We start from the raw sequence: 6,048 nt of genomic DNA, 5'->3' as shown, positions 1-6,048 counted from the left end.
CATAATCATTGGGAGAACTTTCATCATCACTATCATTAATAATAGCATCTTCAATAATTTCATTCCCCCTAACTCTAGCAAGTTGTTCATCAAGAAATTCACCTAATGGCAAAGTAGTATCACGCACAGAAGTAGTTTCATCATGCATAGCAGAAGTGGCATCATCAATAACATGCGACATATCAGAGTTCATAGCTGTAACAGGTTTAGGTGTCGCAAGCTTACTAATAACGGAAGGAGAATCTAGTGCAGAGCTAGATGGCAGTTCCTTACCTCCCCTCGTAGTTGAGGGCAAAATAGTAGTTCGGTCGTCTTTCAAGTTCTTCATAGTGATCAACAAATATAAATCCCAAGTGACTCAGAGAATAGAGCTATGCTCCCGGCAACGGTGCCAGAAATTAGTCTTGATAACCCACAAGTGTAGGGGATCACAACAGCTTTCGAGGGTAAAGTATTCAACCCAAATTTATTGATTCGACACAAGGGGAGCCAAAGAATGTTCTTGAGTATTAGCAGTTGAGTTGTCAATTCAACCACACCTGGATAACTTAGTATCTGCAGCAAAGTATTTAGTAGCAAAGTAGTATGATAATAAAGGTAACAATAGCAAAAGTAAAGATAATAGTTTTTGGGTTTTTGTAGTAGTTGTAACAGTAGCAACGGAAAAGTAAATAAGCAAAGAACAATATGTGAAAAGCTCGTAGGCAATGGATCAGTGATGGATAATTATGGCGAATGTGATTCCTCATGTAATAGTTATAACATCGGGTGACACAGAACTAGCTCCAGTTCATCAATGTAATGTAGGCATGTATTCCGTAAATAGTCATACGTGCTTATGGAAAAGAACTTGCATGACATCTTTTGTCCTACTCTCCCGTGGCAGCGGGGTCCTAGCGGAAACTAAGGGATATTAAGGCCTCCTTTTAATAGAGAACCGGAACATAGAATTAGCACATAGTGAATACATGAACTCCTCAAACTATGGTCATGATCGAGAAGTATCCTGATTATTGTCACTTCGGGGTTGTCGGATCATAACACATAATAGGTGACTCTAGACTTGCAAGATAGGATCAAGAACACACATATATTCATGAAAACATAATAGGTTCAGATCTAAAATCATGGCAGTCGGGCCCTAGTGACAAGCATTAAGCATAGCAAAGTCATAGCAACATCAATCTCAGAACATAGTGGATACTAGGGATCAAACCCTAACAAAACTAACTTGATTAAATGGTAAATCTCATCCAACCCATCACCGTCCAGCAAGCCTACGATGGAATTACTCACGCACGGCGATGAGCATCATGAAATTGGTGATGGAGGATGGTTGATGATGACGACGGCGATGAATCCCCCTCTTCAGAGCCCGAACGGACTCCAGATCGGCCCTCCTGAGAGAGATTAGGGCTTGGCGGCGGCTCCATGTTGTAAAACGCGATGAAACTTTCTCCTTAATTTTTTCTCCCCGAACGTGAATATATGGAGTTGGAGTTGAGGTCGGTGGAGGTCCAGGGGGCACGCCCCGAGGGGGGGGGCGTGCCCCCCTGTCTCGTGGATAGGGTGTGGGCCCCTTGGTGTTTTTCTTTCGCCCAATAATTCTTATTAATTCCAAAAAGTGCCTCAGTGGATTTTCAGGACATTCCGAGAACTTTTCTTTTCTACACATAAAACAACATCATGGCAGTTCTGCTGAAAACAACGTCAGTCCGGGTTAGTTTGATTCAAATCATGCAAGTTAGAGTCCAAAACAAGGGCAAAAGTGTTAGGAAAAGTAGATACATTGGAGACGTATCACTTGCCATCAACAATCTCATCTGTGTTGGATGGTTTAGTAGTGGCTCTTGCTGGGCTTGGAAGATTAGCAGCTAGACTTGGTGGATTGGTAGCTGGGCTTGGCGAATCAGCATGAGGACTAGCCGGATTAACTTCTGGTGGATCAACATAAGTGTCTTGATCTTGTGGCACTGGATCATCCAGAGCAACATCAGCATCTCGATCAGCAGCCTCTGAAGTCCTCTCCGGTTCAAAAGACGAATTCTCCTCAGTGGGAGCACTCAGTTTGGCTTTTTTGCTGAGTCGGGCTTTGGTGCTGCAAGTAACAAACAAAGGTTAATATGGTAAACCGGTGCAAGAAAGCAAAACTAAAATTATTATACTTACCCAGGGACGGTCTTGAGGGGAGGCATCTGTGTGGTTGATGAGTCGCCAGAGGATGAATTGAAAGTTCCCTGATAATTCGAATCAGACAGATAAAGAGGGTATCGGAAGCAACCCTCCAAGGGATAAGATTTGTTAGAATTACAAGAGACCTCTGCACGGCGCTTCCGAACCGGTGTGTCCGGTAAACCGAAGGAGGTGACTTATTGGCCACTGTGCCGGGTTGTGCGACGAGCTTCAGGGTGCTGTGTCTTAAAAGAAAAGTGTGGATCCAAATGAGTGAGAGGACGTGAATGTTTCACTTTCCGGACTGCGCAACAGAGTTTTCATACTGGCACAAGATCTGAATTGGAGGAAAGGGAGATTACATCTACGTGGTCAGCACGACTGGCTTCCGTATCATCCTGATAATGATCACTGCCAATAAGATGCATGAAAAACGAACCAAGGGAGTCAAGTTCTACCTCTGGTTCCGAGTCATCAACATCTTCGGGCGGATCAGAGGACTCTGCGGTTTTCTTCTTTGCTGGCCTCTTTGTGGCCTTGCTCTTAGCACGAGGCGCTCTCACCGGTTTGTCTTGTGGTTTCACCAGTTTGTCTTGAGTTTTTCTATTCCAGAACGGATCTTTGTCCTGTAAGGATAAACAGAAGGCTATCAGAAAATGTTAAAAAGGAGGCGGATTAAAAACAAAAAGATAAATTCTTACAGTTGGCGGTTTGTTGGAGGCATAAAAGGGATCAGCCCGGTCTTGCTGCACTCAGATATCGGTTCATCTAGCATCTTTTTGACAGACTCAGTGATTTCATCATCAGTCATCTGTATTTCAGTGTGTCGTTGAGGATCCTTGACATCCCCAGTATATTCGTACATTAATCTGGTGCGGCGGCTTAAGGGCAAGATACCCCATGAAACCCAGCAACGGACAAGGTCAATACCGATTAAACTGTTTGCCATAAGAGCCCGGAGCTTAGAAAGTTGTGGTGCATATGTTGATCATTCTCTAGCTGTAAGCCGTTGAGGCAGTGGATGTTCATTGGTGAGCCGGTAAGCATGATAACCCGACAGAGGATTTTCATCAGCAGGAGTAGTGTTCCGGCAGTAGAACCACGTCTGATTCCAATCCTTGGGGTGGCTGTGATGTTTAGCATGAGGAAAATTGACTTCTTTCCTTTTTTAAATCGACACTCCGCCAAGTTCAGTATTGGGGCCATCGGTAAATTCAGTACGGTGGTTCAAGTGGAAGAAGTCTCTGAAAAGTTCAACAGTCGGTTCTTCTTGCAGATAAACTTCACAGAACACTTGGAAATTGCAAATGTTGGACACAGAGTTCGGTCCAATGTCTTGAGGGTGGAGTTGGAAGTTGGCAAGTACATCACGGAAATTTTTTGATCCGGGAGGGCTAAACCCTCGGTCCAGATGCTGCATAAACACAACTACCTCTCCATCTTGAGGTTCAGGAGGATTTTCAGTACTCGGGACTCTCCAATGAATGATCTCTTTCTTTGCTAAAGCGCCAGTCACAACATACCCAGTAAGTTGCTCTTCTATAATCCGGGAGGGAACCCAATTGCAAGAGGAGAACTGTTTGGCCATTTTTGATGACAAACTGTAAAGGAAGTTTGAATGACGGTTCACGGTCAAGATTGATATGCATAAACCGGTGTCAAATCGGGGGATTTAGTCAGAGCGTGTGTGCACATTAAACCGGATACTGATGCTTAAGTAAAGATGGCGGTTTACGTGAGGGCTAATGGTACTTGGTGGATTATCATTTTCTAAAGGTTAAACCACCTACAGTGGTATGGAAGAAAATAGATTTGAAAATTGCTAAGTGCTACGCAAACAGGTTTCACAAGCCAAGGTTATCATTATGGATCTAGCGCACTTCAGGAAAAGGAAAAATATCAAAGATCTAAAATGGCAACAGCGGTATAGCAAAGGTTCAGATGGGATCTGTTCATGAAAGAGGGGATATTATGGCTAGGCAAAATAAAATTATAGCTTCAGATGAAAAGGAAAGATATCAAGTTTGTCTAGATTCGATGAGACAGTAAGGGAAAGTAAACGAATAACGATGGACACTGATGAACACCGTCGAAGGTATGAAACCCTAATGCAGATCTAGGGTTGAAGAAGGAAGGCTTACCGGCTTCACAGGAGCGGCGGAGAAGTGTTGCAGTTCTCTGGTATGATCAGGTTGATGCAGTGGCCTTGTCGATGCAGTGCTCAAAGGACGACGGCGGCGGCTGAGCTCGAGTTCTTCGGGGTCGTGAGGAAGAAGAAGAAGAGACTAAGAGGCAAGGGGGGAAAATGGAAAGGACCCCCAGTCTTATTTATAAGGGCAAAGGGATAGACAACACGCGCGAGAATCTAGGAGCCAAAAATTGGATATCTAATACAGCTGTCGCCTCGGTCTTCGGGATTAATTAATAAAAGAAGCATTTACAGGTTTTTATACAAAGATTACATCATTACGATTTACTGCAATTTTAGAAGATGATGTCATGGCAGTTTACCAAGCTCACACGGAGGGAATGTCATGGCGGTTTACAAGGATCATAGGAAGGTGTTCAAAGAATTTTTTCTAAGTATTGAAGATTGACATGAACAGGTTCAAATCAATCTGGGGCCTGATGTTGGGGATATAACTACTGAGCGTAAACCGCCCAGGAGGGGCCGGTTTATGCTCATCTGTATTGAAGCCATGAAGACAAGGAGTATGGCGCTCTACCATTGAAGCTTTGAGGCCCAGGGCCCAAAGGCGGTTTAGAGCCCATAAATGTAATCCGGCATGAGATGTGTAAACTTGTGTTGTAAGTTAGGAAAGGTACAAACCGATCCAGACACTTGTATGAGCCAGCCTCGGTGTTCTCTAAACCGCCGGGCATCAACCTGTGTATATAAAGGGACGACCCGACGATGGTTCAAGGACAAGAAACAATAGCTCGAGAGATAGGTAAAGCGGATTCACTCCCTGCTCATCGAGATCAATCAATCACACAACAACTGGATCGTAGGCTTTTACCTTCACCGCAAGGGGCCGAACCAGTATAAACTTCCCGTGTCCTTTGTCCGGTTTAACCCCTTTTTGCTAAATTCGTTGCGATGGCTCCACGGCTAAGTCCTCTTGCTAGGATATTTGACGTGTTAATTCCATGACATGAGTTGAAGTTAATATTTCAAGCAAATGCCCGGATTGAGAGATATGAAGTCTCCAATAAGTTCTATAGCTCCAAGATGGAGGAGAATAGTTCTGTCAGTGAACATATACTCAAAATGTCTGGGTATAATAATCACTTGATTCAACTGGGAGTTAATCTTCTTGATGATAGTGTCATTGACAGAATTCTTCAATCACTGCCACCAAGCTACAAGAGCTTCGTGATGAACTATAATATGCAAGGGATAAACAAGACTATTCCCAAGCTCTTCGCAATGCTAAAAGCTGCGGAGGTAGAAATCAAGAAGGAGCATCAAGTGTTGATGGTCAATAAGACCACTAGTTTCAAGAAAAAGGGCAAAGGAAAGAAGACGGGGAACTTCAAGAAGAACGGCAAGCAAGTTTCCGCTCAAGAGAAGAAACCCAAGTCTAGACCTAAGCCTGAGACTGAGTGCTTCTACTGCAAAGGGACTGGTCACTGGAAGCGGAACTGCCCCAAGTATTTGGCGGATAAGAAGGATGGCAAGGTGAACAAAGGTATATGTGATATACATGTTATTGATGTGTATCTTACTAATGCTCGCAGTAGCACCTGGGCATTTGATACTGGTTATGTTGCTAATATTTGCAACTCGAAACAGGGACTATGGATTGAGCGAAGATTGGCTAAGGATGCGCGTGGGAAATGGTTCCAAAGTCGATGTGATCGCGGTCGGCACGC

This window comes from Triticum dicoccoides, chromosome 2B (assembly GCF_002162155.2).
Source record: "Triticum dicoccoides isolate Atlit2015 ecotype Zavitan chromosome 2B, WEW_v2.0, whole genome shotgun sequence".
NCBI classification, from domain to species: domain Eukaryota; kingdom Viridiplantae; phylum Streptophyta; class Magnoliopsida; order Poales; family Poaceae; genus Triticum; species Triticum dicoccoides.
The sequence above is the reverse complement of the archived record's forward strand: the minus strand, read 5'-3'. Positions refer to the sequence as shown.